The sequence below is a fragment of the Saimiri boliviensis genome, chromosome 20 (genome assembly GCF_048565385.1).
Source record: "Saimiri boliviensis isolate mSaiBol1 chromosome 20, mSaiBol1.pri, whole genome shotgun sequence".
Lineage (NCBI taxonomy): Eukaryota > Metazoa > Chordata > Mammalia > Primates > Cebidae > Saimiri > Saimiri boliviensis.
The window spans coordinates 23,218,538-23,242,995 of record NC_133468.1 but is presented as its reverse complement, the minus strand read 5'-3'; the positions used below and the strand labels follow the sequence as shown (position 1 = coordinate 23,242,995).

The 24,458-nt window shown below is 40.1% G+C and overlaps 1 protein-coding gene across 1 annotated transcript in view; it reads right to left on the bottom strand.

Moving 5' to 3' along the window:
• The window catches only part of RNF145 (ring finger protein 145), a 93,088-nt gene that overhangs the window by 58,315 nt on the left and 10,315 nt on the right, over nucleotides 1–24,458 (bottom strand).

Here is a 24,458-nt window from a genome sequence, read left to right as displayed (position 1 = left end):
AGGCTTGAGCCACTGCGCCCAGCCTGATTTAACTTCTGACTTTAAGTTCAATGTATAAGAAAACTTTACTAAATTTAAAGATACTATTGGGACATTCAGGAGAACCTAATATTCACCATATTTATGTTTAATATGTTAGAGTTACTTAAATTATTTTTGTTACACAGTTGAATGACTTAAAATGAAAACATGTACATTAAATGTATGAATGTAATTTTTCAATGTTTAAGAATTAAAATTAAGTTTGTAAACGGGCTGACACATTAATCAAAGTCCCCCTTGAAAGTGACTGTTCAAGTCTTATGTATTTATTAATAGAACAATGTGATTTTTATTGTGAATTTTAAAGCTTAAGGACAAATAGTTTTCTGATCTTATAATCTTAAATGGAATATTAGTTTATAAAAACCAAACTCATTATAAATAATTGTCTCTGGTCATAAAAACTGCCATCACTCATACCTAAACCCAAGAAGCACTTTCTTATAGTGATGGTTAAACAGATGCAAACAGCAAGCAGATCTCATCACCTTTGCAGTGACATCCATCTAGAAAGGTGCTAGAGCTGACATACAGCAGCTTGTACTGGTTCATTAGAGCCAATGGGGGTCCACCTTCCCCCAGCTCCTCATTTTGAGACATCAAGTTGATAGCTTGAAATCTGCCTTGGTGGGAGTATTTACATCACAGAGATTGTTTGTAAACACTACCAACAGAGCTTCTTTCCCCAGAGAGCCGACTGTGAAACATTTACCAGCACACCAGTGCTTCCAGCACTTTTTGCTATTTCAACACTAGAATACTATTTAAAGAATCACTGCATATGATACATGATGTCAAAGAACATTCATATGGTTCTTATAAAACCTTAAGAAAGGGATGATTATGAGAGATACTGGCAAGAAAATGTCTATGAGACCTGTGTGGTGCTTTGTAAATGGTGGTAATGGGAAGAGAGGAGGGGGTTGTATTTTCTCCCCTGATATAGGAATCATTTCAAAGCACATCTCTTTGAAGAAGATTACAGAGAGAACATTTCACAATTCGGTTCCCCATCCTCTGTATTTTAAATGTCTCTGCTTCTGCTGTCAAGGATCTCAATTGCCTTTTTAAAATTCTATATTATTAAGGTAGCTCTGAGTTCTGAATTCTATCACTACTGGTGCAGTTAAATTAACAGAATAATAATTGAATACCAGACTCTCAGTCACTGTCCTGCAAAAACAAAAGCTCTGTAGAGAGCTGGAGAAGAGCATGCTTTAAAACTGAAAAATGTCTTCCACTCTGCAAATTTGTAGATTCAAGGCAGTGGAATTGAAGACCAACCTGAGGCTTCTACAGATATGTGGAAGGTTCACATAAGGGTTTCTAAAGGGTTCCAGGGAAGGAAGTAGAGGGAGACCCTAAGAGCATGCTCCAAATATTATTTTCCCCACAAAAATATGCGTTCTGCAGAATTTAAAGCTTTTGTCACAGCATGATGTAAACACCTTTCTCATCAATATTGTGACAAGTATTTCCCTAGATCTCAGAAATATGAAAATGAATAATGTAGTGTTTCCTTGGATCTCAGTGAATAAAAAAGTGAATAAGACTACCTCACTTTGCACACCATAGTTAGGAGAGACAAAATCATAAACAGATTAATTGGAGTACAATGTGGCCAATGCAGAAATTCAGCATTTAGGAGATACCATGAAAGCCCAAGGAGGGGCATGTGACTCAGCCTTGGGTGATCAGGGGCAGCTTCCTTGGGGAGGCTAAATTTAAGCTGAATATTAAAGAGTAGGGGTAAACCAGATACAGTGTGTGTATGGAGTAGGAGGAATTACAGGCAGAGTAATGAGCATGAGAAAAGACACAGATATGAGGAACAGCAGAGTGATTTGGCCTTAGACCCTTGGCTGATAGGTAGATGGGGATAAGGAGAGGAGGGTGGAGGCCTCAAAGTTTTCAGTGAATTATCAAGGAGTAGGGAAATGCAAGTGGACCATGCTGGGTGCAGGCAAAAAGGGGGTAGACTGTCTATTGAGTATTAGGAAAAAATAATAAAACTGACTATATCACCAACGATTGTAAACAATGACAACAAGCTCCTCTCTATCAAGGTGGCTACCCACTAGCACCACTGCATGTTTTTTCCTGAAGGTCTGGGGCAAGGAAGTGATGCAGTTGGACTCCTGAGTCGTGCAGATCTGGAGATGCTATGATCACCGAACCTGGGTTAGCCTAACTGACTCCATCTTAGCTGCAAACCTGACAAGCTCTCTCGAGCCTCTCCCTCCCTGCCACAGCCCCTCAGGTGCATTACTGGGTCACGTTGCACTCAAAGCTTTGCACCGTTAAGAGTGGTTCACACTGTTCACAGCACCTGTAACCATTGAGTCCTGCTTGGCCAGTCTATCTGCTACTGTGAATACACTCCTTGGTGATTGATTGTATGGAAAGTTCTCCCTGCTACCCCGCTTAGTGATGGTATGGAAATAACCTTAGCAACAAACAACCCTGGGAACCACCTGCCCCCTGGTTACCAGCCTCCTCCTACTAACTTGCTAGTTCTGCTTCTGTTAAATTCCACTTTAGCTAGGCTGCCCCCTCTCCTACTTAAATCAAGGTATAAAGAGAAATCAAGCCCCTTTCTCGGGCCGAGAGATTTTGAGCATTAGCTGACTCTTGGTGGCCCTCTGAATAAAGGACTCATAATTTGAACTCAGAGCGTGGCATTTCCTTCTAACTCCCCCAGTTATTACAATGCCAGCCTCAATAATATCTAAGTGAGAGAATCTTTCCTTGCATCCCCACGCCCCATCCTAGACAGATAGAGTGCCTCTACTAAACATCCTCAAAGTACTGAGCACTTTCCCTTAATAACCTGAGCAGTTTGTAATTATATCCATCACTGAAGAGAGGCAATGCAAGAGAAAACTACAGGTTTTCAGAAGATTATATAGAGTTTGGGAAAAGTTGAGTTTTATTGGCTTGTAGGAGATCAAGGAGAGATATACAGCAATAGGACATGGACTTCAGACTAAAGCTGTAGGTTCAAGACTCATTAGCATAGAAGTGATAGTTAAATCCTTGGGAGTGGACAAGGTAACCTGGGAAAAACTGACAAAGATAGTGGGCCAAAAATGGAATGCTAAAAGCTGAATGTTTTGTCAAGAGATGTTGGAACAAGTATATATATATAAAAAAGATGATGAAATGCTCAGAGGCCAAAAGATGAATCTGGACAACACAAAATTGTGGCAAGATTTTCCAGGACCAAATGAAGAGAAAGAACTGGAGATAATTCAGAAAAATAAAATATAGGTAAATGTCTATGAGGAAAAAGTGAAACCCATGGCATGTGTGTTGGAAGGATGTTGGTGGAAAAATGGGGAGGCAATGACAGAAACCCTGGAAAAAGTTGGGAATGATGGAATCCCATCTGTATTAGCCAGGGTTCTCTAGAGCAGGTCCCCAAACTTTTTACACAAGGGGCCAGTTCACTGTCCCTCAGACTGTTGGAGGGCCGCCACATACTGTGCTCCTCTCACTGACCACCAATGAAAGAGGTGCCCCTTCCTGAAGTGCGGCGGGGGGCCAGATAAATGGCCTCAGGGGGCCGCAGTTTGGGGACACCTGCTCTAGAGGGACAGAACTAATAGGATATATGCCTATTGACAGGCAGTTTATTAAGAATTGACTCACAGAATCATACGTAAAGTCCCACGATAGGCAGTCTGCACGTTTAGGAGCAAGGAAGCCAGTAGTAGATCAGCCCGAGTCCCAAAAACTTCAAAAATAGGGAAGCCGACAATGCAGACTTCAGTCTGTGGCCAAAGGCCCAAGAGCCCGTTGGCAAACTACTATTTTAAATCCAGGAGTCCAAAAGCCAAAGAACTTGGAGTCTGATGTTCAAGGGCAGGACACATCCAGCACTGGAGAAAGATGAAAGCTGGAAGTCTCAGCAAGTCCACTTCTCCGACATTCTTCTGCCTGCTTTATTCTAGCCAAGTTGGCAGATGATTGAATGGTACTTATCCACATTGAGGATGGATCTGCCTCTCCCAGACTTAAATGTTAATCGTCTTTGGCAACACCTTCACAGACACACCCAGGAACAATACTTTGCATCCTTCAATCCAATCAAGTTGACACTCAGTATTAACCTTCACAAGTCTACCCCTTATCAACTTGAACCCATATACCTCTCCAGATAAAGACAATAATGAAGTCATAATAACACCTAACGTAATACAGCTATCCTTTGTACAACTGGAAGCATACTAATACTTAAATTAAATGCTATCATATAAAGTTAACAACACTTAAATGCTGATATGGAGTCAAAATCTTATGATTTTGACATGATAAAGAAAAAAAGAAAAGAAAATGATATTTTCTTAGTACAGGTGTATACATGCACAAACATATCTTTAGCAAAATGAGTAGGAAATATTCATGACAATTGCAGTCCTTGTTTTTGCAACTGGTCATAGGTGATACCGATAACTACTTTTACTACTACTTATTCTGTATTCCTTTTGCCTTCAGCAAGCACCTCAGCCAGTCATGGTTTTTTTTACCTGGTGGAATGACCCAAACCTTCATTCCTGAAAGGTCTAGGCCATTCATAGTCCTGTCCAGATTGAGTTATTGTAGTTTCCCATTTACCTTAATCACGGGGCATAGTAATACTAAGAGACATCCTTTACTAGTTCATTCATGCTGCTGATAAAGACATACCTGAGACTGGGATATTTACAAAAGGAAAAGGCTTATTGGATTTAACAGTTCCATGTGGCTGGAGAGGCCTCATAATCATGGTGGAAGGTGAAAGGCAGGTTTCACATGGCAGCAGAGAAGAGAAGAGAGATTGTGCAGGAAAACTCTCCCTTACCCCCACCTTTTTTTGAGACAAGGCTGGAGTGCAGTGGTTCAATATAGGCTCATGCAACCTCTGCCTCCTGGGTTCAAGTGATACTCCTGCCTCAGCCTCCCGTGTAGCTGGGACTACAGGAGAACACCACCATGCCCAGCTAATTTTTGTATAATTAGTAGAGACAGGGTTTTGCCATGTTGTCCAGGCTGGTCTTGATCTTCTGGCCTCAGGTGATCCATCTGCCTCAGCCTCCCAAAGCGCTGGAATTACAGGCATGAGCCACGGTGCCCAGTGAAAACTACCATTTTTAAAACCATCAAATCTTGTGAGACTTATTCACTATCACTAGAACCACACAGGAAAGGCCCACCCCCATGATTCAATTATCTCCAACCAGGTCCCTCCCATAACATATGGGAATTATGGGAGCTACAAGATGCAATTTGGGTGGGGACACAGAGCCAAACCATATCATTCCACCCCTAACCCCTCCCAAACCTCACGTCCTCACATTTCAAAACTCATCGTGCCTTCCCAACAATTCCCCAAAGTCTTTTTTTTTTTTGAGACGGAGTTTCACTCTTGTTACCCAGGCTGGAGTGCAATGGCACGATCTCGGCTCACCGCAACTTCTGCCTCCTGGGTTCAGGCAATTCTCCTGCCTCAGCCTCCTGAGTAGCTGGGATTACAGGCACGCGCCACCACGCCCAGCTGATTTTTTGTATTTTTAGTAGAGACGGGGTTTCACCATGTTGACCAGGATGGTCTCAATCTCTTGACCTTGTGATCCACCCGCCTCGGCCTCCCAAAGTGCTGGGATTACAGGCTTGAGCCACGGCGCCCGGCCTTCCCCAAAGTCTTAACTCATTTCAGCATTAATCCAAAAGTCCACAGTCCAAAGTCTCACCTGAGACAAGGCAAGTCCCTTTGGCCTATGAACCTGTAAAATCAAAAGCAAGTTAGTTACTTCCTAGATACAATGGAGGTACAGGCATTGGGTAGATATAGCCATTCTAAACAGGCGAAATTGGCCAAAACAAAGAGGCTACCGGTTCCACACAAGTCTGAAATCCAGCAGAGCACTAAAATCTTTATTTTTTATAGAGATGGAGTCTCACTATGTTTCCCAGGCTGGAGTGCAGTGGCTATTCACAGGTGCGATCCCACTACTGATCAGCACGGGAGTTTTGACCTGCTCCATTTCCAACCTGAGATTACAGGCATAAGTCACCATGCCCAGCTAAGAGCTTGTGTCTGATTTTCCATAATTTCAGCTCTTTCTCTACAGGTGATAAGACTGTCATTCAGGGCAATCTTAGAAAATTTTGGACTCAGCATCTGCTTCTGGAGCCAGGAGTTCGAATCCCCGAGTTCATCGTTTTCTTTCATCACTTTATCCAGCAAACTTGGGAGCAACCAAACAACTTTATCACGTTTCTTGATTCTCCACATATGGTCAAAGGTATTGTTGGGAAAAGTAGCAAAGGAGAAAGGACTTACAGAGTGCCTACATAAATTAGTTATGAGTAACATATAAACAAGGAACAACAAACTGCGAAAGGCCACAGGAAGCCTCTGAGGAGGAAGCCCTCTCCATGCCTCAAGTTCCCGTGCAGGGTGACCTAGGCTCTGTTACCATAAACATTGTGCTCAAGGACGTAAAACCCCTTCATAGCACTATGATGTAGCCAGACTTGCAGGCTCGAGTTCCACCAGCTGCACACAGATAAGCTAAAGAAAACCACATTTTTGTTTTGTGAAACTCCCAAACTGCCATTGTTACAATCCTTAGGATGACACACCAGTCCAGCTCACTGATTCACTTCCGGCTCACTGATTCACTCCACCATCACTCCACCCCTACCCTATAGATCAAAGTGATTGCAATCAATCAATAGTGTGAATGATCAGAGCTTGGGGGCCTTCATTGTCTCCTTCAAAGTAATAAAGTGATGGTCCACTGGTCACGCTTTCACTCTTAATCTGTCTTTTTCTCATTCCTTTGTCCCACTGAACTTGGGGTACCCACATGTGATGTAGGGCTGGCTCCCTACAGGTATTATGTATAGAGTTGCTAAACTCCTTGCTCTCTAGCGCAGTGAATCAGGAATATCAAATGCATTTATTTTGCCTAACTCTCTAAACAGTTCACACCAAGGACTATCAGTATTTTCTATACTATTTGAAGTAGAGTCTTTAGCATTTTTGGGGGTCTAATCAGATTAAGCAGCCAATTCCAGAAACCCTGAAGAAATCCATCCGCCGAGTGCAGTGGCCCACGCCTGTAATTCCAGCACTTTAGAAGGCTGAGGCAGGCGGATCACCTGAGGTCAGGAGTTCGAGACCAGCCTGACCAATATGGTGAGACCCTGTGTTTAAAAAAAAAGAAAGCAAGAAAGAAAAAATCCATCCTTTAGCATTAGGAGAAATACATAAGGTAGATGACAGGGTGATGGATGCAGCCAACCACCATGCCATGTGTATACCTATGTAACAAACCTGGATGTTCTGCACATGTACCTCAGAACTTAAAGTACAATTAAAAAAAAAAAAAAGATATCCATCCTTAAAATTTTTGAACCACTCACTTCAGGTACCAAAATCTGTATTAGTCAGGGTTCTCTAGAGGGACAGAACTAATAGGATATATGTATATATGAAAGGCAGTTTATTAAGAAGAATTGATACATGATCACACTAACAGGTAAAGTCCCATGATAGGCAGTCTGCATGTTGAGGAGCAAGGAAGCCAGTAGCAGATCAGTCTGAGTCCCAAAACCTCAAAAGTAGGGAAGCCGACAGTGCAGCCTTCAGTCTGTGGCCTAAGGCCTGAAAGCCCCTTGGCAAACCACTATTGTAAATCCAAGAGTCCAAAAGCCAAAGAACTTAAAATCTGCTGTTCAAGGGCAGGAAGCCTCCAACACTGGAGAAAGATGAAAGCTGGAAGACTCAGCAAGTCAGCTTCTCCCACCTTCTTCGGCCTGCTTTATTCTAGCCAAGTTGGCAGTTGATTGAATGGTGCCCACCCACATTGAGGATGGGTCTGCCTCTCCCAGTCCATTGACTCAAATGTTAATCTCCTTCGGCAATACCATCACAGACAACCAGAAAAAATACTTTGCATCCTTCAATACAATCAACTTGAAAATATTAAGTATCTGGTGGCTTAAGTGGATCTATGGGTCCCTACCTAAGACACATATTGAGCCCTGGAGGTGAAAGACCCCAGTTTTCCCACAGTGCAGTGTGGTGGGGAATATAGTAGTCATGGCCCAGTGTGGTTGAGGAGCCTAGTGAGTGTTTCCCTTGCCTCAAAAACAGAATTGGCGCAACAAAGAGACCCACCAGACCAGAAAAGACAGGCACTTGGGTGGACAGATAGGATCATGCAAATCTCAAGGTCAGCTAGGATGATGCCCATCTTAAAAGATACCATTATCCTAAGACCTCAGGCCCAGATGCATTCCATGTGGACCTCATCATTACCTAAGCCTTTGCCCACCCCTACTTCCACCTGAATGTTATCTAAAGCATAAAACTTAGTTGCTTGCGACCAAGTTTCTGCCATTGCGAGGAATAATAACAACAAATAAAAATTAAGACAGAGAAAAATAAAGTAATATTTCTTGTGTACTTCAGTTTACAAACTAGAACCCATATGCTAATTGTAGAAAAATGACTTTATAAATTCTGGATTCATTGAGTCCTTTCTCTGCATGATGTTGATGTTGCATTCAAAGAAGTACAATCCCAACAGCTAAAAATGGTAAAACACGAAATTCTGGGCTTTCATATGCATTGCTTGGAAACTGTTTAAGAGGATCCCATTTGTAACCCCCAGGACTACTCTTCCTGTGCCCTTTGCTCTCTTCCACAATTCTCTCACACCCCATATTGCTTTAAAGCCTCTCATTCACAACTCTACCTCCCCAAACCTTTTTATCCTACAGTTTGCACTACATTTTGCTTTCTAAATTCAAGAATCTGGCTAAGCACCCTGGCTCATGCCTGTATTCCTAATACTTTGGGCAATTGAGGCAGGAGGATCCCTTGAGGCCAGGAGTTCCAGATTAGCCTGGCCAACATAGCAAGACTCTGTCTTCACCAAAAAACAAAATTAGTCAGGCACGATGGGGCACCATACAGTCCTAACTACTCAGAAGGCTGAGGCAGGAGGATCATTTGAGCACAGGAGTTCAAAGCTGCAGTGAGCTAAGAAGGTGCCACTGCATGGGTGATAGAGCAAGACTCCATCTCTTATAAACAAAGAAACAAACAAATCTTTTTAACCCCTAGTTCTTTAATATATAATTTATGTTTCCTTTCCTCCTCTCCTTTCCCCTTTCTTCCTATTCTTTCTTCCTCCTTCCCAAGGTATGGAAGGATTGTGAATCTACTCAGTCAATCTTAAAGGGGGCCATTGGGAGGGAAAACAAGGAAACCTTACAGCAAAAAAAAAAAAAAAATTTTTTTTTTGAGGCAGAGTCTCACTGTGTTGCCCAGGCTGGAGTGCAGTGGTGTGATCTCTGCTCATTGCAACCTCTGTCCCTGGGGTTCAAGCTATTCTCCTGCCTCATCTTCCCAAATAGCTGGGATTACAGGTGCCTGCCACCGCGCCAGGCTAATCTTTGTATTTTTAGTAGAGATGGGGTTTCACCACCAAGAGAAGGCTGGTCTTGAACTACTGACCTCATGATTCACCTGCCTCAGCCTCCCAAAGTGTTGAGATTACAGGAATGAGCCACCGCACTCTGCCCACAGACTAATTTTTAAACCACATCTCTTAAGAAAATATGGAGAAGCAAAGAAAGGAAAATGTAAATTACCTGAAATTCTAGCATGTAAATATGTTGATATATTTTCAGACTTTTTCCTATGCGTTTATCTCTCTCTCTCTCTCTCTCTCTCTCTCTCTCTCTCTCTCACACACACACACACACACACACACATTGAAAAAAATGGCTGACAGTGTATATCTACATACTCTTTTGTAGCCCCCTTTAAGCAACTTACTGTGAATGTCTTTCGCTCTCAAGCTTTATACTTATATCATTTTCAAAAGCCACACCACTTTCCATTGTGTGAATATATAATACTTTTATAAACTTTTCTCTCACTGTAAGACATTTAGGCTGTTTTCCCTGTTGTAAATGATAACCACTACTGTTGTCAATATCCTTATGTAAACTCCTTTGCTCACTTGTGCAATTATTTTTATAGGATCAATTACTGCATGTGAAAATTGGGACGGCAAGCATACATATTGCATTTGCTTTCTAGGGCTGCTGGAACACACTACCACAAACTGGGGAGCTTAAACAACAGAAATGTATGGCCTCACAGTTCTGGAGGCTAAAAGTTTGAGATCAAGGTGTCAGCAGGGTTAATTCCCTCTGAGGGCCTATCCCCTAGCTCTGGTGGTTTGCTGGCTCTCTAGGTGTTCCTTGGCTTCTACTGCATCGCTCAACCCCACCTCCATCTTCACATGGTGTTCTCCCTCTGTGTGCATCTCTGTGTCCAAATTTCCCATTTTTGTAAGGATACCAGGCATACTGAATCTGAGACACTATGGAACATACAAGCGGAAATATCTACTCAGTAGCTAGATATGTAGGTCTGGAGTTTAGGAAAGACACAAATGTGAGTCATCACCACTTCAGCGGCAGTTGACAGTCAGGGGGATGAATGAAATCACCCACTACGATCACCCTGTAACATGAGATAACAGAAGAGCCAAGGAAAGAATTCTAGGAACCCCAATACCTACAGGATGATTGGAGGGTAAGAAGATCACAAATGTGGCATGGACGTGGACTTCAGGAAGTCAGCACTGGGAGCAATATTATGGAGTAGTTGGAATTAGAAAGAAAGAGGAGACATGTCCTATCTCCTAGCTCTGAAGCACCCTGTGTCCACTCCTGACCTCAGGCACTTCCCTCCCCACCATTGGTAATCACTGCTCTGAAGTTTCTGTTAACCAGTCTCTTGCTTTTCTTTATAGTTTAAGCACACACACACACACACACACACACACACACACACACACACACACCACTAATATGTTGTTCAATTTTTTCTTTTTTTTTTTGTTTTCTTTTTTCTTTTGAGACAGAGTCTCCCTCTGTCACCAGGTTGGAGTACAGTGGCATGATCTTGGCTCACTGCAACCTCCACCTCCTGGGTTCAAGTGATTCTCCTGTAGCTGGGACTACAGGCACACGCCACCATGCCCAGCCAATTTTTGTATTTTTAGTAGAGACGGGGTTTCACCATGTTGGCCAGGATGATCCTGATCTCTTGACCTGTGATCCACCCACCTCAGCCTCCCAAAGTGCTGGGATTACAGGCGTGAGCCACTGTGCCCAGCCCCAATTTTTTCTATTTTTAAATGTATATACATGGAATCTTGCTTAATGAGTTCTCACACAATCTGGTTATTTACTCAAAATTCAATGTTTTGGAAGGATTTATTTTGATATGTGTGGCTATTAATCTTTCATTTTTAGTGCTGTATGGTATTGCGTTGCAGGCACATATAACAATTTATTATCATTATTATTGAAAGTAATGACAAATACCACAATTACTTTTGCACCAACCCAAAACTTGTCCACTGTGTTATTCATGGACATTTGGGGACATTTCCAGTGTTTTGCTATTATGAATAATGTTTCCATGAACTTGTTCATACATTTCTCCTGCTTCATCTGCCCAAGAATGTCTTTCTAGAAAATATACCACAGAGTAGAATGGTTGAATTGCCTACCCCCAGGCTTGCTTGATACTAGAGAAGAACATTTTCAAATGTTTCATACTAGACTCATACAAAAATGAATACCTACTTCACACCATATTCAAAATTCAATTTCATATGAATCAAACCCAAGTACAAAATGTAAAACTTAAGACTTTTAGGAGAAAGTATGGAATATCTTTTTTTTTTTAATTTTTTTTAATTTTGAGACTGAGTTTCACTCTTGTTGCCCGGGCTGGCGTGCAATGGTGCTATCTTTGGCTCCCTGCAACCTCGGCCTCCTGGGTTTAAGCGATTCTTCTGCCTCAGCCTCCTGAGTAGCTGGGATTACAGGCGTCTGATGCAACGCCCATATAATTTTTTGTATTTTTAATTAAGACAGGGTTTTACTATGTTGGCCAGGCTGGTCTCGAACTTTCACCTCAGGTGATCCACCTGGTTCAGCCTCTTAAAGTGCTGGGATCACAGGCATCAGTCACCGTGCCCTGCTGGAATATCTTTATGACCATAGATTAGGAAAGGATTTCTTATACGAAGTTCAGGAATAACCACCCATAAAGCAAAAGGTAATAAATCATAAGAATTAAAAAACTTCTTTTCAACAAAAGACATGATAAAAAGAATGAAAAGAGAAGCCATAACTGGGAGAAGATAGTCATATAATATATATAATAAACAAAAATTAGTATCTAGAGTCTATGAATAATTCCTACAAATCAATAAGGAAAAAGATAAATGACTCAGTAGAAAATGAGGAAAAGACTCTTCACAGAAGAGGAAATCCAAATGCCCAGAAACATAGAAAAAGAGATTCGATCTCATTAGTAATCAGATAAATGCAAATTAAAACCACAATGAGAAACTGTTTAAATCCACCAGATTGGCATAAACGTAAAAATAAGACAATACCAAGTTTTGACAAGAATACAGAGCAGCGTAAACTCACACACTACTGGTGGGGGTGTGATTTGTTACAACAACTTTGAAAAGCAATTTAGCATCACCCAGTAAAGTCAAGTAAGTATGTGTCACATATCAAGCAATTCTACTCCTAAGGTTAAACTAAAAAAAAAAAAAAAAATTCTTAGCACATGTGAAGCAAGAGATACCTGTATAAGAAACTCCATTGCACAATAGCCCATAATTGTTCCTAATAGCAAAATATGTTGACACAATTGAAATTTCTATTGACATTAAAATGGATTACAAAATTGTCATCTATTCATATCTTGGAATTTTATACAGCAGTGAAAATGAATACGCTACAACCTCACATAATAAAAGGATGAATTTCACAACATAGAGTGAAAGCCAAGTAGTAAGTCAGAGAAAGTCACATATGATATGACTTAATAGATGTAGTTTAAAAAACAGACAAAATCAAATAATTGTTTAGAGTTACCTATATGTGTGGTAAAGTCTAAGTTAAACAAAGACAGGCTTACAAAATTTAGGATAATAGCTACCTCTGGGTGGAGGTGAGCATGTGGTGATAAACTATGATAAATATTTGAAGGAAAGGACGGAGCTTCTCTGAAGGTCATAATTAAGGGCCTGACTCAGATTGTGGGGTTACAAAAGCCTCCCTGAGGAAAAGGCACGTTGGCTGATACCTGAAGCATGCGAAAGAGTTTAGAGCAGTGCTTCTCAAACAGCACAGATCCCCACCAATTGCTGTGGGATATAAAGGTATTTTCAATCATAGTCAGATTTTTAATTATTAAAATAGAACTTTATGCAAGTAAACATAAAGGACTGACTATTAGCGTTTCTGCCTTCCTGGAGGAAAAACATCAATTTTTTTTTCAAGCTTAGCCTCATTTGAATAGAATTTGAAAGATTTCAATGTGCTTTAATGGAAGCCAGCCTTTGCTTATGGAGGCCGTAAGCAAAAAATTCTGGAAATACCCAATTATTTGGGTTAAAAGAGATTATGAGAGAGACTTGGTCTTTAGAAAATGCATCAGACATCAAGTTCAAGTAGCTGCAATGAAAACAGCCTTTAAAATATATCAGATAAATGAAAAAAAAATTTAAGGTGGCAATAAAAGATGGTCTGGATGAAAGCATACTTTCACAAAAACATAAATCTGCTTTCACCAGAAGCTAAGATATAAAGAAAGAGTGAGTAAACTGAATAAACCGAATAAAAAAAAAAACTTGCAGAAGATGAGAGATTGAGCTGCTGTTCTTATATAGGAGAATGAGATCTGGGAATTTAAGATATTAATAATTAATGCCTCAGACACTGGAGATTGTGTTGAAGATTAATAAAGTTTTTTTACTGAGATAAAATTGATTTTAAAACACTTTAAAGTATACAAACCAGTGGCTTTTAGTACATTCACAATGTCATGCAACCATCACTACTATCTAACTCCAGAACATTTTTTGTCACTCCGAAAAGAAACACCACACACATTAAGCAGTCACTCACGGTTCCTGTCCCCATTTTCTTTTTTTTTTATTTTTCTTTTTTATTTTTTTTATTTTTATTTTTATTTTTTTTGAGACGGAGTATTGCTCTTGTTACCCAGGCTGGAGTGCAATGGCGCGATCTCGGCTCACCGCAACCTCCGCCTCCTGGGTTCAGGCAATTCTCCTGCCTCAGCCTCCTGAGTAGCTGGGATTACAGGCACGCGCCACCATGCCCAGCTAATTTTTGTATTTTTAGTAGAGACGGGGTTTCACCATGTTGACCAGGATGGTCTCGAACTCTTGACCTCGTGATCCACCCGCCTCGGCCTCCCAAAGTGCTGGGATTACAGGCTTGAGCCACCGTGCCCAGCCTCTTTTTTTTTTTTTTGAGATGGAGTTTCGCTCTTGCTACCCAGGCTGGAGTGCAATGGCGCGATCTCGGCTCACCGCAACCTCCGCCTCCTGGGTTCAGGCAATTCTCCTGCCTCAGCCTCCTGAGTAGCTGGGATTACAGGCACGGGCCACCATGCCCAGCTAATTTTTTGTATTTTTAGTAGAGAGGGGGTTTCACCATATTGACCAGGATGGTCTCGATCTCTTGACCTCGTGATCCACCCGCCTCGGCCTCCCAAAGTGCTGGGATTACAGGCTTGAGCCACCGCGCCCGGCCCACTTTCACCTGAAAACCACTAATCTATGTTTTGCCTCTATAGATTTACCTATTCTAGACATTTTATATAAATTGAAACATTACGTGGCCTTTTGTGTGGCTTCTTTCACTTAGCTTTATGGCTGAATAACATTCCAATGTATGGGTCTACCACATTCTGTTCATCCCATTTATCCATGCATGGACATGTAGCTTGTTTCTACATTTTTCCTATTATAAACTATGCATGAACATTCATGTATAAGATTTTATTTGACCATATGATTCGATTCTCTTAGATATATTCCCAGGTGTGTGATTTCTGGGTCATATACTGTAGTAACTCTGTCTTTAACATTTTTAGGAAACGTTTATTTTTTTAAACAGTGGCTATACTATTTAGCATTCCTACTAGCAGGTTTTGAGGGTTCAAGTCTGAGGTTTCCTTGCCAACACTTATTTCGCATTAAAAACAAAATTATATTATAGCAATGATAGAGGATGTGAGGTGGTGTTTCACTGTGGTTTAATTTGCATTTCCCTAACAACTGATGATGTTGAGCATCTTTTTACGTGCTTATTGGTTATTTGTATATCTTCTTCTTTTTTTTTTTTTTTTGAGGCAGAGTTTTGCTCTTGTTACCCAGGCTGGAGTGCAATGGCGTGATCTTGGCTCACCACAACCTCTGCCTCCTGGGTTCAGGCAATTCTCCTGCGTCTGCCTCCTGAGTAGCTGGGATTACAGGTACGCGCCACCATGCCCAGCCAATTTTTTTTTTTTTTTGTATTTTTAGTAGAGACGGGGTTTCACCATGTTGAGCAGGATGGTCTCGATCTCTTGACCTCATGATCTACCCGCCTCGGCCTCCCAAAGTGCTGGGATTACAGGCTTGAGCCACCGCGCCCAGCTATTTGTATATCTTCTTTGGATAAATGTGCACTCATCTCCTTTATCCATTTTTAATTGGGTTGTCTTTATGTTGTTTTAAGAGTTCTTTATATATTTTGGGCACTAAACCATTATTAGATTTCTGACTTGCAGATATGTTCTCCCATTCTGTGGATTGTCTTTTCACTTTCTTGGTGGTGTCCTTTAATGCACAAAAATTTTTACTTTTGATGAAGTCCAAGTTTTTTCTTTTTCTTTTCTTGTGCCTCTGGTGTAATATTTAAAAAATCACTGCCTAACCCAAGGTCATGAAGATTAACACCTATGTTATTAAAATGGAGTTCTGAAGAAGCTGGATTTATATGGCTATGGTAAATGTATCTTTAAAAACTTTTGAAGGAAAAAGCAATAAAATCTACACTAAATCATTGAAGAAGTCAAAATAACAAATGCATTTATGGATAATGTTAAAAGTCTCATAAATGTACTAGCTTCATTGCAGTCTGAAAAATCCAGTTCCGAAGTGAGATTTCAGAGCTTCAGCAGAAATTTAATCATTATTAAACTGCATCAATAAAACAAAATGATTATGCAAGATTCAATTTAAAGTGATTTACTATGGAAAGAAAGGGAAGAATCTTTCCAAAGCAGATGAAAAAATCATTCATGCATCTTAAGTGCTAGACATCTTCAGAATTCCTAGCCAAAATTTTCGCTTTTTTATTTTTATTTTTTTTTAAACAGGGTCTCTCTCTTGCTCAGGCTGGAGTGCAGTGACACAATCACAGCTCACTGCAGCCTCGACCTCCTGGGCTCAAGTGATCCTCCCACCTCAGCCTCTCAAGTAACTAGAACCACAAGCATGCACCACTATACGTAGCTAATTTTTGTAAATTATTTTTTTGTGGAGACAGAGTCTCCCTATATTGCCCAGGCTCATCTCAAACTTCTGGGCTCATACTTTGGAGAAATAATGATTTAGGAAGAACTTAAGTTACAGCTTTTTAAAAAAGTATCTCTATGTCCCTGATATTCCAAAAGGAGAATTTGGCAGAGGCATGGGAAGTACTAGAATCCCCTGGTACCAAGACAGTGGAGCATTAGGTTAGGATGGCTCAGGGATCCAGGGTCTGTGCCTAGTGTGGACCAGACTCCTCCATCAGGACACAGCAATTCCCCCACAACAACAGAGTTTCTCCTGGTACTCCTTTGCTGCCTTCTTCAATGATATTCAGTGCTCAAGGTCTTCTTTTGATGATGTTGAGAGGCATGCATTTCCATCCTTTCAGAAATGGGGACCAATAGGAAAGATAGTGCAGATGATCTTGGTCATTTAATTATGCCAGATTTCACCTGGACAGGAGGCAGCTGCCCGGGCTCTGTTCTTCTATCTTATCCTCTTGTCAGATGGCACAGATGTGTCTCAGGGGAATGTTTCTGAGAAGCAAAACTTCTGTCATGCTCTCTTCTCTGGAAAGCCATCATGGATCTCCCCAGAGATTCTTTCCGCAGGCATGGCCATGGCCCAGTACATCCTTCACTGGAAACAAGAAACATGTCTTCATTAATGCTGGATTTTCTCTTCTGTTCACACAACTTGAAAACAGAAGTGATGCACCTTCAGAATTGATCCTGCCTCCCAAGAAGCCTACTTCCAAAGATCAGAATCATAAAATGCATTTTTGCTTTCTTCTTAAGCAATTTTGATATTTTCTGTCAGTTTCATTGCCATTAAGTGATTATTCCATGCTTCAAACGAAAGCTAGAGAAAATTACACCTCTTATGATACTGTTTTATAACTGTAGATTACTTAAATATGAATTTTTAAGCAAACTTTTCATTTTATTCTATTTGTATGTAATTATACTATTTTTGTTGTTGTTAAGTTCACTAAAATAATTCAGAAACACAGCAAAAAGATAATTTTGAGTATTTTCTCTTTTAGTTTTATTGCTATTAAGTGATTATATAAGTACCCAAATGGAAACATGATAGAATTATAATTATAATTCTCAGGATAGTGTTTTACAAACACACATTATATAAATGGAAGTTTTTTTAGTAAATTGCCTCAATTTTATTTGATTTCTACATAAAGTACATTCTTTTCAACATTGCTATTTAACAAGTCTCTTTTGCTGGTCCAGAAAAATAGCAATAGTTTTATCTTCTAAAGTATTTTTCAATTTTTCTGCTTTAGTTTCTCTGTAGTAGTTATATAATTACACAATTGCTCAAATGGAAGTGCAATAGAACTATCATTTTTAGGATAGTATTTATCAACTTGTTTTCAAGTGGATTTCATTTTCTTCAATCTCTAGATAGTATGAAAACAGCACTTCAATTGCTGGTGTTTAACAAGTCCCCAGTAATATGAACTGTAGTTGTAGTAAGTTTTACAAAAGCAGTTGTGTAAACACCTGGAGACATTTGAAATTCAAACTGAATTTGAATAAACTATTTCTGTATAGCAGGGACTGGATTTACTCTAAATAATTAATATATTTATCTAAACAAATGTCAGTTTAAAAAGAGCTGTCTTAAAATAATTTCCTTTCCTGGCTGACTTAAAATCTGGGAGAAAACTACATTATTTTCTTCTGTCAAACATGCTATAGATCCTTAGGGACCTGGGTTTTCCTTTAGGGATCACAATTTTACACCTATTAAAGGTAAAACATGGATGGGCATGGTGGCTCACGCCTGTAATTCCAGCACTTTAGGAGGTCGAGGTGACAAGATTTATTAAGCTCAAGAGTTCAAGATCAGCCTGGGCAACAAGGTGAGACCCTGTCTCTACAAAATAGAAACAAAAAATTATCTGAGCATGGTGGTGCATGCCTGCTTCTCAGGAGGCTGAGGAAGGAGCATCACTTGAGCCCCGGATGTTGAAGCTACAGTTAGCTATAATTTTGCCACTGTACTCCTGCCTGTGGGTAACAGAGCAACACCCTGTGCCTGTTTTTGCTCCTGTGAGAATCTAATGCCACCACTGATCTGACAGGAGGCAGAGCTTGGTTCGTAATGCTCATGCGCCACACTCACCTGCTGCCTGCTTCCTAACAGGGCTGTGGATCTTACTCATCCATGGTCCAGGGGTTGAGGACCCCTGCTTTAAAGGGTTAAGAGCAATTCTTAGACATACTGATGTTGGCATGTGCCAATGATTAGTAATAATAGCAAGGGCACCAGCAAAATAATCAAAGAGTGGGCTGTTCAGAGACAGAACAGAATTGGAAGTGGGATACAGCTGAAAAATAGAAGGATCAACAGAGCAGTTTACGAAAACACACACATAAATAGAAACAATACAAAGCAAGCAGGTAGCTGGTTAATGTTTAAAGTTACATTTTCCAGGGTCACAAAAGCTTCATGCCTATACCAGATATTACAGAGGAAATCTGGAGGAAATAGTGCCAGATGTCAGCTATGCTGACCATTGACTGAAAATAAAAATAAATACATCTACAAGGCAAGCACAGTGGTACACCTGTGGCAGTTAACTGCAGTCTTAGGCTTTCATCACCCAGCCTTCTTGAGGATGCAGAAACGGAGTTAAGTCAACATCAGAGGCAGAGCACCAAGCAACAAAATCTGATTTTAAACAGATTGCAGCCAGTGATTTTCACAAACCATGAGTAAAACACAGACATCTATAGTTTGCCCGTTTTTTGTTTGGAGACAGAAAGTTTTAATTTGATACTCGTAAGGTTGTGAAAATTAAATGAAATATTCTATCTATAATGTTTACATAAATGAATAATAGCTGTTATTATTATTAAAATATTAACTGGGAATATTATTATGGGAAACTCATGAGGATAAAAAAGTTATAGGCTAGATTCACCATAAAAAATAATAATAATTGTGATTCACATCAAAATTGGAATTATTACAGTATTATCAGATTCAGAGAGATTACTTTTTTTTAGAGTCAGGGTCCCATTCTGTTACCCAGGCTGGAGTGCAGTGGCATGCTCATGGCTCACTATAGCCTTGAACTCTGGGCTCAAGTGATTCTCACATCTCAGTCTCCTGAGTAGCTGCAGCTACAGGCATGCACCAGCACTCCTGATAAGTTTTTCCATTTTTAATAGAGACAGGGTCTCACTTTGTTGGCCAGGCTGGTCTCAGTCTCCTGGCCTAAAGTGATCCTCCTGCCTTAGCTTTCCAAAGTGCCGGGATTCCAGGAGTAACCCACCACATCCAACCTCAGAGAGAGTAATTTTAAGAAAAAAATTAATGTAGAAATCACTGTTGATGTAAAATACAGGGGATTTCAAGATCAGAGAGTCATGAACTAATTTGGAACTATTTAATACTTTTTACATTTGCTAGTAACAGTGACAGCAGAAAATACATTTCTAGGTGGTGTAATTTAAAATTAATGTAAATCCAAAGAGCTAAGATATGAATGGAGAAGAAGAAAATGAGTGATTTTCTTATGGATAAAATGTGACTATCATTAAAAAATAGAGTGGGTGAATGAATAATAAATTAACTAGAATATTAAGGGAAGAAAAAGTAATATTGAAACTTATTAAGAAAATAATACTGTTAACTGTCAATGTAGAAGAACTTCACTTCAGGAGTGGCTATTCAGCCTACAGAGAGGCTCTCATCCCTGAGAACCCTCCCCAGTACACAGGGGCAAGCTCAGGTGGAACCTGATCCCTTAGGCAGAACTGATTGGTTCAGAGACAGACATGTGGCCTAAGTGAGGGCAATAAGATTCTATCTCAGGATTTCGGAATGTGGGAGCTAAGCAATACACAGATTAGGAGTCATAGTCATATGAATTGCGGTGCTCCAGAGAGAAGGCCTGTGGATCTAGAACAGGCGTCCCCAAACTTTTTACACAAGGGGCCAGTTCACTGTCCCTCAGACTGTTGGAGGGCCACCACATACTGTGCTCCTCTCACTGACCACCAATGAAAGAGGTGCCCCTTCCTGAAGTGCGGCAGGGGGCCGGATAAACGGCCTCAGGGGGCCGCATGCGGCCCGTGGGCCGTAGTTTGGGGACGCCTGATCTAGAATTTATTGCTGAGGATCTTGAACTCACCTTGGCTCCTGGTTCAACAACATGTGTAACTGTGTCTGGTACTGTGCCCTTTCTAAAAGTGCTCTCCTGCTTCCTCTCCACAACCCTCTTTAGGCTCAAGCTAGTATGGTTAAGTTTCTGTTATTTAAAACCATAACTAATATTTCAGAATAAGTCACTTGAGGACTTGATACAGTATCAAGAGAAAATTTACCACTTTGGTGTTTTCAATGGAATTCTAAATACTAAGTGTAAATTTTCCATGAAATTTATTTAAGTATGAATAATTAAGCTTTGACAATTCTAAGAGAGACAAATACAGATACCAGGAAAGTAATAACAGCTATCAGTAAAGAGGAAGAGTATGATTTTTCCATTTGGCTTTATGAATTATATGATTCTTAATGTTTCTCATTTTGCAAATGGAAGATTGATGGAAACAGTCAAAATCTAGCCCAGGCCCACAGGCTGTTGTTTGAGAACTATTAAATCACAGAGGTTCTGAAATACAGAATGTATTTATCTTTTTATCTTTTGGCTATTCAATAAGCTCATTTTTACAAATGGGAAATTGAGGTCAGGGGAAATTTATTTCCTCAAGGTTGGGAGGGCAATTTTAGGCAAGGCTGCTTCTAGAACTCTGTCTAGTGCTCTTTAGAAATAAACATATTGCTAAAGAAACGCCTCCTGAAGATTGGAAGCATAATGAATAAAACAAGGTAGCCTATTCATTACAGATAGCTTATTGGTAATCAAAGCTTGCCTTGTGGTGTTGTAAATATTTAGACTGTAACTGTCTAGACATTTCATTAATATTTTTTGAAGCATGGGAGATATTAATTTATTCACTTATGAGTCACTGTGGATATAAAAAAACAAATAAATGAAATTACCCTCATAATGTTAAATACCACAACATAACAGTTTGATGTTCTTTTTTAAGATTTCAAATTGAATGTTGATTAGGCAGCAATATATTATGCTAAATTTTTCTTCTCAGATATAGTATCATTAGTCTAGAATTTGTGGGTAGGGACATTGTAATTATTATTCCCAGGAATAAGAACATACTATCTCTAATGCACATGATTTTGGAGATAAAGGAGAAGCACACATTTTATTGTTTCTATTAAAACTGTGCATAGGACATCTATGGAAGGTCTGTTCTACTTCTATCCTTCAACTGAGGAAAAATTTCTACTCAATATTCTTCTCTATAAATGATGGTGAAATTAAATGAATGTAGATATTCTGCCAACCTGCAATCTTCACTAACTTTGAGATTTTCATTTTGTTTATTAAATTAAAAAAACTAATATATTAACCTGTGTCAAAGAAAAGTAGAATCAGTTTTTTATGATGAGTACATTTTATTATTATTATTATTATTATTATTATTTTTGAGACAGAGTTTCACTCTTGTAGTCCAGGCTGTGGTGCAATGGTGCAATCTTGGCTCATTGCAACCTTGCTTCCCAGGTTAAAGCGATTCTCCTGCCTCAGCCTCCTAAGTGGCTAGGATCACAGGTGCCTGCCACCACACCCAGCTAATTTTTTGTATTTTTAGTAGAGAGGGGGTTTCACCATGTTGGCCAGGCTGGTCTCAAACTCCTGACCTCAGGTGATCCACCTGCCTCAGCCTCCCAAAGTGCTGCGATTACAGGTGTGAGCCACCACATCTGGCCGAGTTCATATTATTTTTATAAATGACAGAAAATGCATTTTACTGTTAGAATAAGTAGAATCAAATCATGATAATGTTTTTCACTCCTGTTAGTAATTTTTCAACCCTATATATAGGTTAAGCTTGCTATATTTATTTAGTTAGTTTTGTTTTATTTGCTATATCACTTGTAGTTATGTTTTGTTTTCAAAATGAAAAGAAAAAATTGCCTTTTTTCTCATTGTAAAATTAATACAGAGACTTCCAGTTCCAAGATAGTTCCAGTTGCACATCTCCCTATTTTTCTGCTAAGTGATAGCTAAAAACCCTGGGCAATATATGTAAAATAAATATAAGGAGACTCTGGAAGGTAGAGATGAGGCAGTTTGGCTATTTACATTAAAAAACACGCCAGCAAATTCCCTGGCCTTTCTTTTTACTTCGTATATCCCAAACTGGGTACTGGCAATACAGGCAACCTAGCAATACCAGGGGGTTCATATAACGTCCTCCATCCCTATCCTGAACCTGCTCTCTCTAGACAAAGGAACAGGAAAGGGACAGCCTATCAAGGAAGAAAACATTTAGTTAATAACCACCAGTGCAGAAAAGCTACCATGGGGAGCCTGAGTCTGCTATCCTTAGAAATTCTTGCTTGCAAGATTGGTCTTCTGCTGGCATCTGGGAACATCCGACAGTTCCTACATAGATATGAAACTTTCCTGAAATGGTAAGAATGGCTCACTGAGCCTAGACTGATGGCAAACAATGTAACTTCTGCTACACAGCTGCTTTCCTTCTGAGAGTCTGCAATTTTGATAGATGAAAGACAAAGGGTATCTACATGATTGATATAGTTTGTCTGTGACCCCAACCAAATCTCATCTTGAATTGTAATTCCCATAATACCCACATGTTGAAGGAGAGTCCTGGTGGGAGGTGATTGAACCATAGGAGTGGTTTCCCCCATGCTGTTCTCATGATGATGAGTGAGTTTTCACATGATCTGATGGTTTTCTAAACGCCTGGAATTTCCCCAGCTTGCACATTCTCTCCTGCTGCCATGTGAAGAAGGTCCTTGCTTCCCCTTCACCTTCCACCATTATTGTAAGTTTCCTGAGGCTCACCAAACTATGTGGAACTGTGAGTCAATTACACGTCTTTCCTTTATAAACTACCCAGTCTTGAGTAGTTCTTTATAGCAGCAGTTGAAGTGGACTAATGCAATAATTAACTGTCCCCAAAACCTAGGGCACTGAGTCTCTAATAATTTTCCTTTGTAGATACAATTCATCCCTGCTGTCACAGTTCCCTGTTAACAAAATTAAGTGTGCTCTACATAATTTCCCTGGGAGAGAATCCTTAGAATCTTGTGCCTGTTTTCCTCCAGACTTCATTCCACGAGGTTATTCCTTTTGCTCGTTTTATTTGTGACTGCAACTATATGCTGAGCCCTGTGAGTCTTCCTAGTGAAACACTGAACCTGGGAGTGTTCTTGGAGACCCCTGACACACTGCTATACTCCAATCAAATGTCACAGAAAAAGCAGTAGTCCCATCCCCACCCTTCAGTAGCAGCTGAATGGGAAGCCCAGAACTTATCACCCTTGCTGGACTATAGAGTCCCCTAAACCCCCACCAGGTTGGTTTTAGAGAAGGCTGAGTGAGAAGCCAAACTTTCACCATCTTCCAGTGGTAATGAGTGCCCCAACACATCCTCTGAAGTGTCAGTAGAGGCCGTGTGAGGATGTAACAGTGAAACAGCAAAAGAACTAACATAACTAATCCAGTTTTTGTTTAGGGGGACTTTACTCATTCCTGCATGTAGGCTAGGATAATTTAGAACACTGAGATAATATGCAAAAACAGCAATCATATAGTTTTTAGAACTAACTCTAGGATTAAAGGAGAAGTATGTAAACAGCTAACTATGTTCTGTTGAAGATTTATAGGAGCATTTGTGACATGACCAAGGACAAAGAAGTTCCCAACCACTTTGGACCCTCATTGGTGCCCAGATGTCTGTGGTTATTGGTCACCTCTTGATCTCATCTCCCTCCTCTTCCTCTTCCCTTTAACATAAAAAGAGCCTAATATTTGTACTGACTTAAGATTGTACTTTAAAATGAGAGTCCACCATCTTCTCAGTTAGTTGGCTCTCTGAGTAAATCTGCTTT